Source organism: Pavona decussata, unplaced genomic scaffold, assembly GCF_977016875.1.
Source record: "Pavona decussata unplaced genomic scaffold, jaPavDecu1.1 SCAFFOLD_122, whole genome shotgun sequence".
NCBI lineage: Eukaryota > Metazoa > Cnidaria > Anthozoa > Scleractinia > Agariciidae > Pavona > Pavona decussata.
Genome location: NW_028145536.1, coordinates 439,058 through 451,129, shown reverse-complemented (window position 1 = coordinate 451,129; position 12,072 = coordinate 439,058). Strand labels below are relative to the sequence as shown.

Genomic DNA, 12,072 nt, shown 5'->3' with positions numbered 1-12,072 from the left:
AACCCTTTGAAAATGGGCTTTACACCGTTCACCATTTTGTTCTTTTAACTATTATGGTTTGAAAGGAAAGCTAGCGACGAAACTAAATTTGGAACAAACTTGACTTTAACACCACTGGAATACAAGATTATGCATTCATATTTATTTCCACGAATCGTGTATTTTAAGTTTCTAAAAGATGTATCTTACGGTCGGCCAATTGGTACAGAATATTTGAAAATGGACTTTGGAGTTTTCAGGTCTGTGATATCTCCCGTGTGCTTGAAAGTAATAAAAACCGGTCCCAGGCAGCCACCTAGGGCAGACAAAACTTTTTTATTAATTAATAACCGCAAGTCAATGTCTGAAGGTTCGTTTTCGTTCATTTGAAAAAAAAATTAAAATAGATGAAAACGATAACTTTACACAAAAAAATGAACCTTTCGGTCGATCACATTAAAGGAACTTTTAGATTTTAGTTATGTTTTTGTGGTCCATTACCAAGAAAATCGAGAAAACAAACTTAACAAATTATAGATAAACAACCATTCTAACTTCCATAAAAAGAAAAACATTTTTTTTTTTGCGTTCAGGCGTTGGCTCTTTCTCAGTCTCTCAGGCTTGAACTGTTTGCATTATCTCAACCAGACATTAGTTTAAGTAGTGTATTTGATATTTAAGACCTTGTTTAACCATATTAGTGTTGCATTGGACAAGGGGAATAAGTGAAAGCTCAAACTATTAATTTTCAATAAGAATTGGCCAAGAAACGAGAGGCAAACGTCAAAAAGAAATTGCGACATGAAAACAAAAACTCAGAATCACAAAGGACATTGATGTTGCAATAGCACGAAATTTGGCTAAACCTAGAGAGTAAATAGAATTCTTTTGATTGATAATTGAAAAGAAATTTCTAAAACGAGATCGATTCACCAAATTTGTAAGCATTATCTCGATCAATAACTACAGATTGTTTGCCAAGGAACTACACAATTTGTTTTGTTTTTTTTTTCTTTTAATTATTTTGGTCAAAAGGGTTAGAACAGGAGAAAGACTTAATTAAGCGATTACCATTGAAAATTGTCTTTATCGATCGCAAAAGTAAAATCTGAGAAAAGAAACGAAAACTAGAGCGAAACAAGATTTCGAACATCACTTAGGATGAATTGTCTTGATACTAGAGAACCAGTATAGCTTAAAATTTGGGTGTGGGTTGTACAATGTATCGTTTTCTAGATGCTTTCACCACAAATGTCTTGTCCTGTGTAACACTGTATATATAGACGTGGAGTTTAGTACTCTGCCGGTTGAATAAGGTCACAAGAAGCGACATTGCAGGTTATAGACAATTTTGCAACAGTTTGAAGGAAAAGGCATCGAAGTATCAATTCAATGTTAAATTTTCCTGAAACGTAACAATCAGTATTTCGCGACAATCCAAAAACTTTTCTTCTTCTGTTGCAAAATTTTCTCTCGAATTGCCATGTCGCTTCTTTATTTCTAAAGTCCTCTTTACTCAAAAAAGTAAGGTTTCAATCTTGTCTTGTGAAATAGGATTTGGCGTGTTAAAATGTTGCAAACAAAAAAAAAAGGAAAACAGAAAACTAAAAACAGTTTTTCCGCATGTTTGAAAGTCGTTTTAGCAATATTAATGTTTTTTCACGCCAATTTGTATTTGACAACACAAGTTTGCAAACTTTATTTAGCCTTGTAAAGATGACTTTAGGTAGATTGTAAAAGCATAGACCACCTCGGAAATGAAACTTCACTAAAACGAACGTTCGTTAAAAATTTTAAACTTTCGCTTTTAAATTACCCAGAAATTGAACAAAAAGTTGCTTTAATTTTCACTCCAAGGTGGTTTATGTTTAACTGGCGGGAAAATTTGTAGGGTCACTCTTTGAGTTTCTTGTGAGCAAAAAATGTTCAAAGAGTACCCCGTTATTTTGTGGCGAAATTTGTTGCCAGGGGAAACGCTGTGCAAATTTTTCCAAATTTTCCCGCCAAAAGACTTACAGGAAAAAAGTTTGTACACACCTTTTAATTAATTAACTGATTCTTACTTAATTAATCAAAAGTATTCATTGTATATAAGACAGAAAATAAAGGACAAAATGAAATTGAAACAATTGTTTGAGTGTGACTTTTATTGTTGAGATCATTAACTAAAAGGCTCTTTAATTGTAGTGATATCATTAAGCTTACTTACTGAAATATAAAAATTAAAATTGGCTTTGAAAAATTAAAAAAAAAAAAAACGGCGCATGCGTATTTTTGGCGCCCGTATTTTTTCTAAGTCTTTTGGCGGAAAAATTCAAAGGTTTCAAACAGATGGCAAGGACATGGAAAAACTAATGAAAAAAAAACGGCGCATGCGTATTTTAAGCGCCCGTATTTTTCTAAGTCTTTTGGCGGGAAAATTAGAAAATTGAACAGCAGTTACCCTAACAACGAACGAGAGCCGAAAAAAGTTCCACAAAATTTTATTAATTTTGAACATGCGTTAGTCAATCAAACTTGATTAAAATATGAACGGTTGTGGTGTTTTAAATTTTGCTGGAAATTTCCATTTCTAGACAAAAAAAAAATTGCCAAAAACGCTTCGCAAATGACTCAGAGAAGAAAATTGTTACATTTCTAAAGTTCGCGAATGCAAAATAAAGAAGAAAACGCACTATAAAAAAGAACTTTCCATGAAAAACCTAGTTTCATTTATTTGTTGTTATGACGAGCGAATCAAATAATTTGTCATGTGATTTTGTCGAAATCTTCACGTTGAAATCTATGGTTTCAGCCGAGATTGCATAACCCTTGTCTTGAAAATATTTTGGCCCGCTAAAATATGAGCAAAATGCAATATTTAAAAAGTTCATAACTGAATATAATCACCGATGAGTACAACTTTTCGCGATTTTTTCCATCAAACTCGACTGCAAACTAAAAAACTTAAAGTAGCCTGGCGAGAAAATTCGAATCCACTTTCCATCGAAACGCAGAATTTTGCTAGCAGTTACGGTCGCTTTGGTATGAATTTGTTTTATATTAGATATCCAGTCATTGTTTAAAATATATATTTGCTCAAAACCCGACAAAACCGAGCAGATTTTGAGCATTTGAAATTTCTGAAGTTGACCAAACTTGTAGACAATTGCAATAATTTTAAATTAAACCGATCATGCCTCAGCTATAAAATTAATAGCTTCTTTAACGTAGAAAACAACATTTCTCTCCGTCCTGCTACGAAATCTAAACAATGCGGCTTACCGAAAAGTGAAATTTCTTGAAAGCGATAAAAAATGACTACGGAAAATAGGCCATTTTGCAGTTGTGTGCTTAGTGACCTGGTCTTGAATTGGAAGCGAGGCAGAGGTTGACCTTGTTTTGATACAGACCTCACTGCTTTTTATATGTAAATAAATAGTTAACATAAGAACAGTTTGATCTGCATATGAAAAGCAGTGAGGTTTGTATCAAAACAAGGTCACCCCCAGCCCCTCGCTTAGAATCAAAGACCAGGCCACTTAGCACACAAACTGTAAAATGGGCAATTCACGTGGAAAATTATAGAGGCTCTCAGCAGTTTTTCTGGACTTACGGTGAAAGTTTTGAACTTACATTCTCGCATAGGATATAAACTTTATACCCTTTCATACTACATTGACAATAAAATTCACATAAATATATGCCCCTGCTTCTCAAGTCTTCCATTGTAAAATTTACGTTTTGCACGACTTCACGTAATCATAAATATTCACAGCACGTGGATAGTAGTGAAATAGACCGGGACAAACAAAACGAAACTCTTGTTTGGGGAAAGCGAACAACGACCGAAACTTGACCAAGATTCAGCTTCCTTATCTAACACCGGTTTCGGTTCTTGTTCCTTAAACTTTCGGGAATATCGAAAAGAATTCTTACTCTAACCACTCGTAATTTAACAGAAAAATCTGTAGGAACTTTTTCATTCATCTGTGCTTTATTTTCACTGTTTTCAAACATAAATATCTTAAAATCGGAGACACCCAGAATCTCAATATACATTTAGAATGTTTTGCTTTGAGAAAAGACCTTTTAGCAGAAAAAACAAAGTGTCAAGTTTTATTTTTCAGAGGTATTACTGAAAAATGCAAGAATAAACAAATCACCCCGTAAAAACTGATTCATTATTTACTTGAGAACGCTCTTGCAGATTTTTTTTCTAATTTCGCCTACAAGTTGTCTAGACTGAGTAGTTTAAACCCATAAAGTTTCGTCATAAAGTGTCTGACTAGATTTCGAAATAATCAACAATGTTTAAAATGAGAGGCTATGTGCTTCCGTTGCTATGGTAATAGTTGTTGCTTGAAAACCGATGAGAAAATTAGCTTTGATCATATGTTGAAATTATGATGTAGTATGAAGTCGATCGAAGTTTATCTTGTATGCGAGATTGCAATTTCAAAACTTCCACCATAAGTCCAGAAAAAACTGCTTCGAGCCTCCTTAAATGCTAATTGAGGCCCTCTGATAAAGTGCGTCTTCGTGTTTACAGAGAGTTCGATCTTAGTCGGCTTTTGGAAAATAATTAATACTTATGTTCTACCTTGACTAAAAAAGAGCTTGACTTGCTGTTGTTCCCATGCTTGTGTTGTCAAGGCTTGTCATCTACAAAGCTAGCGTCCTGAAAAATAAGCAAAACCTGCAATTAGAAAGCTAAATTTTAACCACCTTTATTTATATCAATTCCGTCTACAAGGTCAATCATTTAAGGTTCAACATCTTTTGCTCTGGCGACGAAAATATTAAAAACTAACTAGTCTCTTGGATATACTGTTTACTTTTTGCTCAACAAGGATGCAATTAAATGCATTGAATGCTTATTTTAGCTACGTGCAAACCTTTGGTATGCGCACGGCCAAATTACATTTGAATTTGGTAGCTATGGATAAACCCTGGAGTCCCAACAATCATAAAGGAGCTTCTGTCATTGTTCAGGTTTAGTTTCCGGTAATCGTAGGGGTATTAAAGGGTAGTTTGGAATGTTAAAATGGCTTGTATAACCTTGTTCCCACCATCTAACCAATCCTCTCTGTTTCTTCTTCAAGAATGGAAAAGAGAGAAGCCTTGGAATTCGTAAGCTCACCAGAAAATGAACAAATTGAGCGCAATATTATTCCGTGTGTCTCAGCTTTGGGGCGATATTATAAGAGGCAATTTTTAACGCAACAATGTTGCGTTAGTCTTTGCGTTCATAAACTAACCTCCTCTCACCGCTATAACACGATAAAAAAATTCTTTTATAGATTGGGAATTTACTCTCCACTTATGCCTTCAATGACCTTTTAGAGAATGGCAGAAAGTTAGCAAAAGAAAGGTCTCCCCAGAACGTTATGTTGGCAGAACTAATTGAGCCAGAGTCCTCATTACTATAGACATCAGTGATCAGTACCCATTTTGGCGCGAACCGAAAGACACCCGGGGCTCGTTCCTCGAAGGTCCCAAAACTTAACGGGCCTTCCGAATATCATCTTGAATTCACTGGTGCTGAGTATTAGTCCAAACTCTCTAATATATTGCCTAAAGTTATAACGATATTAAAATCAAACCCTCAAAATCAATTAATAGCTAGGGACTTTAAGAAAACTCTCTAATACTGAATATCTAAATATCTTAAAGTCAGAGCTATCCACGAAGCTCAATATACATTTACAATGTTTTTCTATAAGGGAAGACCTTTTAACACAAAAGAGAAAGGGTCAAGTTTTAATTTGCCAGAGATGTTGGTGAAAAATGCGGTAATAAACCAAATCACCCCGTAAACATTTATTCATCATTTACTTGAAAACGCTCTTACATATTTTTTGTTTTCTAATTTTGCCTGCATGTTGTCTAGATTGAGTAGTTTAAATCCCTAAAGTTTCGTTTTTAAGTGTCCGTCCGGGCACCTAGATTTCGAGATAATCGACAACGTTTAAAATGAGAGGCTATGCGCTACCGTTGCTATAGTGATAATTGTTGCTTGGAAATCGATGAAAAATTAACTTTGATCATATGTTGAAATGATGATGTAGCATGAAGGAAATGGAAGTTTTTCTTCTATGAGAGATTGTAATTTGAAAACTTCCACCCTAAGTTCAGAAAAACCGCTGCGAGCCTCCTTAAAAAAACACCTACCTTTCAAACCTTTTTCGCGCGTAAATTTCCCGCGCGCGGCCATTTTGGATTTTACGAAGTCATACGGTTGCCGCTATCGTTAGGAAGCAGATTTTCCTTTGTGTAGAATAATTGGGCAGCCGTATGACGTCATATGCATGGAATTCAAATTAGTGGCGCGAAGAAAATTAAAAGCAAGAATACACGATAATATGATCCGATTTGTAGAACAATAAAATCTCCACTTTTTCAATCGAGCTTTGAAATTTAGACACCATTTCCAACAATTTAACGTCAATTTGATGGAAGAGTGGAAGATTTCTTTAACCATGTGAACGTCTTCATCATTCGTCTGGGTCAAAAATGTCGCGTGCAAGATTTTCTGGTATGGACACACCGTGTTATGTGCGTCGCTACGCGCAGTGCCACAGCATGCGTTAGGATGAGCAGATATCAATACCAAGCATTCGATATCATTGGCATAAGGTAAAAGCGTGGCGTGTTATTACAGAGTAACTTATATTATAATATCATCTACATCACGATGCAAGCTTAATTCTGTAAGATTCTTACGCTTCACATTTTCAAGAGTCGTTAGCTTCGGAAACCATCTTCAGCAACTCAAATCAATAAATATTAAGACAAACACAACTTTATCAAAACTCACCATCGTCAGCAATATCCTTGATTTTCTTCTTTTCTCCTTCCTGTCAATCTCTCTGCTTGAATTGAATTCCTATCATGGAGAATAATTTTTTATTGTCAGGAACTGGTCAAGATTCTAGGGAGCAGAGAACATGGTTCAGGAGGATTTAAACAGTGGATGAGGCAGGGTGGGCTATAAAGGGGTGCAGCTGACGAGTTGCATACCAACCCAACCCAAAGTGAACGGAATCAGTGCTCTACATAAAACAGTACGTGAGAACTAAATGCGCCGATCAATTTGTTTGCAAGGTGAAATCCCGGCTTTCCTTGGAAACCTCCTCAATCCCCCAACCCACGAGAACCCAGGGGGGTATTCTGCCAGTGAGACCACAAAGACAAACCAGATTCAAATTTACCATTCCCCCGGCACGGTACAATGTCAAATGCTCGGAGTATACCCGGGGGATTTAGGTTTAGGATCGGAGTAAAGCGTCTCTACTCTATGACACGATCATTTGAGCAAAACCAGCAGATGGTAGACCCTCGTTGGTATTTGGTACCAGAAACGTAAACGGCAATTAATAACGGCAAACATTTCTACAACCTTAAAACAAGCAATCTAAATAAACAAAAGAAAGGGAAACTCACCTTCTGTGATTAACGCTTCTTCGCTTTGTATTGAACTTGCACTTCAACTTCAATCCGATGCATCATGTTCAGCATTGCCCTTTAAATTCAACGTAAGTTCGGTTAATATGGTACACAGGTCATAGTAACTGGGGTAAACTGCACAGTTGTAATGCACGTCAAAAGAATCATCTGGGTCGCTTAGGAAAGCCTCCAACACTCAGTCACCTTTCGATGTCAATTGCGGAATTTGTGCGTAAGGCAAGTAAGACAGAACATTAGCATTTAAAGGCGCCTATGGCAGCTCCACTCAGTCCAGGTTGTATCTTCACTTCAATTGGGATAAATTACCCAGTTATTATGCTTTCCAAATATATCAGCAGCGACGCTTAGGCATACCTCTAACACAGTGTGCGCTTAGTCAGCATCCAATGTCAGAGGAATTTGTGCGGCGCATTCGTAAAGTAAAACAAACGTTAACGTGTAAAGGCGTCTACCACGTCAAACTCCTCTCCGTTCGTATAGTTTAGTACAAGGTTTAGGTATCTAGCACCGAAAAGCGATAGTCAGCACCCTGCTTGTTGGCACGTTACAAATTAAACAATGAATTGCTGTTTAAATGACCAAGTAATTCTGTCACTCTTGTCAAGCAATTAAAATACTTACTTTTTGTCGACAATGATTTATCTTGCGCTTTTAATCGTACTTCTGATTAACTCGATCCACAAGGACGTATCAATGTTTTCCCTAAATTAAAATTAAAAGCAATTGTGATAAGTATTTTTTTTCATGACTTTTTGCTGACAGGGAAATATCACAGTTGCACCTGTAGTCATTATCGTTTTTCCTTCTTAATAAGCATGTCAGCGTTGTTTAGGGAAAGCTCTAAACTGCTGCATGGATAGAAATATCTCAAACCATATTTCGACAAAAATCCCAACGCTTCGAAGGCCAATACATAGTTTTTCCGGAATCTAAATTTGTAATACTAAATATGGCAAAACAAGTTATTTCGATTTCACTTCGAAACCCATAACCTCTACCTTAGAGAGTAATAAGGTAAGGACTATCAGTTACTTCCCTTGAAATTTCCTCAAGTTAATTAATCATCTTCAAATGTAGCACTTGACATTGATGATGCATACCATTTGTGCTGACGGAACAACTTGTGAGTTTCACTGAGAAAATAGGGCTGGTGATATATATACTGCTAGCTCCACGGAAATTCTGGAATCTCTCGTAAACATTTAACCTGAAAATTTAGAAAAAATGACATTAAATATCATCAAAGGGGCTTTTTCGTGGTTTTCTTAGACCTTAAGGGGGGAGGAGTAGGGTGGATGCCTCCATCTCACCAAAACTGTCACTCCCTCCCCCACCCCCCAGAGTATTACAGCTATGCAGCGACCATAGAAACCTCACCCCTGCGGAAAATAAATCACCAGGACATATGTTGTACCACCTTTCGGTCTTGTTGCTTAAAGTTGAGGCCTTGAATTCCGCAACAACATTGATTGAATAAGTTGTAATTAAATGGCCAGTGGCAGCTCATACCAAAAATTAGGAATAGGGTAGTCCTCGCTTGTATCTAGACGTGCAAAGTCCGTGAGGGCAGATTTGCACCCCTCTCTTTCCTGCTTTACCCTTGTTTATTTAGTAAGGTTCCCGTACTTCCCCATACATTAATTATGAACCAAAAGCTAAGGACAAACAGTTCAAAACTCATTTGTACGTTGATCAATTAATTAATGTTGCGACCTGTGTTAAGCAAATGTTAAACAGTTCCAAGCATCATGCCATGAGATGACTCCTGGATCATGGGCATATATAGAATATTGTTGAACAAGTTCAAAAAATTATTTAAAGAATAAAAGAAAAATGTTGAACAAGCAGTCAGGCATTTTGTCAAAACAAAATAAAAAATCGCCTTTCTACCACTTTCTGAGAAATTTAAATGGTGGATGATATCAATTATACTGTGACTAATCTTCTGCTTTAAATTATTAAAGCAAAATTGAACAACTTTTACCAAAACGAATGAACGGTCACGGAAATTAAACTAATTAACGTGCAACTTGACTTTCATTTCAAGATAAACTTGTAAAAACTATCCTGATACGTCGTAGAGAAAATTACCTGTCATAGAATGAATGTTCCTCGAACTTTCATGTTCGTTAATCCAGCATTGATGAACGTCAAAGCCTTGCTCTCCTCGTTTTTTTTTGTCTCCATTGGTGCTTGTTTTACAGTCTTGCGGTTCCCCATCGCTTTGAAGTCGCCTTGAAGTTCTTTAGGTAGAGATAATACTCCATAAAAGCTCAGAAACAAGGATTTCTGAGGTACTGGAAGGTTAACTTTGCGAATGGCGCCATGTGCAAGAAGGTGAAATGAATAAAAGATGATTTTTAGGGGTATATTTGCAATTCAAATTGAATGCCTGATAAGAATAGGCCATTTTACAGTTCTGTGCTTGGCGACCTGGCCTTGCATTGGAAGCGAGGCTGGGGGTGACTTTGCTTTGATACAGACCTCACTGCTATTCATATGTAAATGCAAACTAGTTAGCACAAGAACAGCATGATCTACATATGAAAAGCAGTGAGGTTTGTATCAAAACAAGGTCACCCCCAGCCTCGCTTCCAATGCAAGGCCAGGTTGCTTAGCACACAACTGTAAAATGGGCTATTGCAGATTGTAAAGACAAGAAGAAACATACAACAACTGAGTGGAAATGACAAAAAAAAAAAAATGAAAACTGCCATTCTAGGAGCGTAAGGAAAAGCTCAAAAATACAAAATTTAAAGAAACTGAGTTTTGCTCTGGAAAAATATTTAATTTAAATTGAAGCCTACAAGCACTATCGAGGGACTATCCGCTTGCAGCGTCAGCGAGAAAATGAAAAATTTTCAAGCTGTCAAAACGCACGTGCTTCCACTTCCTTTGCACGTGCACTTATGTCGGTGCACATTTTAATCGTCCACTGCAAAACAACAAAATGTAAATAATGACGTAATTTTGGAAGGAAAGCAAAGGATGGACTGCTGGGTAAAGGATTTGGAATGAATCGTTACAGTAAAAGAGCTAGTCTCCATATATAAAATTACGTAAATTTGTTGTTTAAAATTAATGTATTCCAAACGTTGGTTTTTTCCACATGCTTGAATAATGAATGTTACCTATTTTGAGTGATAAAAGGTAAATGCAGTCTTCCCCCTTTGTCATATGCGTATCAATGTTGGACTCGCAAACCACATTGTCTGTTTTCAGTAAAGGGGCTGAATTTTAATTTCCAGAAGGATATGGGGTCTTAGAGGGGGAAGTATGGAGTACATTAAAAAGGTAAAAGCAATTAAGTTAAGAATGAGTTTCCATTCAAATTTCTCTGAGCGCTAGTGTCTACCTTCATACTTAGGAAAGGGAAGGGAGGAAGGATGAACCCTCATAAGAGGTTGTCAATGGGATTAACTGACTTGCTGATTTTACTTCTTTCGGTAGACATAGCAGAGCATTGCGCTGATTAAAAACCGTTCAAAATCATTGTCTGACGAAGAATAGTCAGTCAGTGAATATGACAGCATCTCAGGTGACGTGACTCAGTGTGTGACTAGATTATGAACCTTTTCTTTTATTAACTGACTGATCTCTTGCTTAACTGTTTACTGACTAAATCGATTTTTTAAAGGATTATTGACTAAATGGTATTTTTTTTATACTAAAAATAAGCTGTTAACAGACTAGAGCTATTCCCCATTAACACCCTTACATCTATCTCTGTGTCAATAATCTTGTCCCGCCATTTAATTTTCATGCGTTACTCGGCGAAGGGGGGCTTTGTCGAACTGGTTTAGCCGTCTCGCATGTCTGCTGTAGATAAGTCCATGATTCCGATTATATAGAGGTGTTGTGATCACTACAGCTTTATAGACCTTCAGCCGTTTGTGTTTTGGCTGACGCCTCTTCGTACCCAGACTTTGGCTTGGAGTTGCCCAAATAGCGCTGCTCGCTTTAGCAATTCTGAAGCTAGTTTCCGCATCAATGTTGGTCTGGCGAGGCAAGGTCCAACAAAAGTGGCACATTGGTTGTTCCACATCGTTGAGCACGGTCCCCTTCACTGTGACGTTGGGTTTCTGGTACGGTTTTCCAGCGCTTGATCTACTGATGTTGAGACCAAAGTTGCCGCATACCGCTGAAAGCCTGTCGACACACATTTGTATTTTCGACTCATTGTTGGAGTCGATTTATATAAACACTATTTTTTTTAACACGGAGACGACCTAGCGTCTCTTAGAGCTAACAAGGATTACATGAAAACTCTATTGTTGATCATTTTTCAATCCCCGACGAAGTCTTATTCCCGTTGCGTCAACCCATTGCCTGTGCCTTTCTTCTTCGCTTTGCTTCTTTTGTGTCAGTAAACCGCGCACACTGATTGGCTGGTAAGCGTCATCCATTTGCCCTTAGGTTGCAGATGACGAGAACTTGCTTTCACCTTGGCATCTTGGCGTTCTTGCGCGTTTGATTCCATCAAGATTTACTGATTGAAGTGTTTTCGCTCGTACGTTGTCTCCAATAGTTCAACTTGGATGTTAAATCACCTGAGCAAATTGCTTCAATTGTGACGTAAACAAGTACAGTTGAAATCATCAGCTCATTTGAGATCTTATGCCCAAAGGATCTGTCAATCATTAT

General features: G+C 37.1%; 1 long non-coding RNA gene across 1 annotated transcript; it reads right to left on the bottom strand.

Annotated features, from left to right (window-relative positions):
• Positions 1-2,108: 2,108 nt before the first annotated feature.
• On the bottom strand, positions 2,109-10,337 carry LOC146469521 (uncharacterized). Its single transcript, XR_014867198.1, has 6 exons — positions 9,520-10,337; positions 8,529-8,635; positions 8,050-8,130; positions 7,405-7,483; positions 6,779-6,847; positions 2,109-4,639 (listed from the first exon to the last, which is right to left on the bottom strand). It is a non-coding gene; the product is annotated as an uncharacterized LOC146469521 (long non-coding RNA).
• Positions 10,338-12,072: the final 1,735 nt, after the last annotated feature.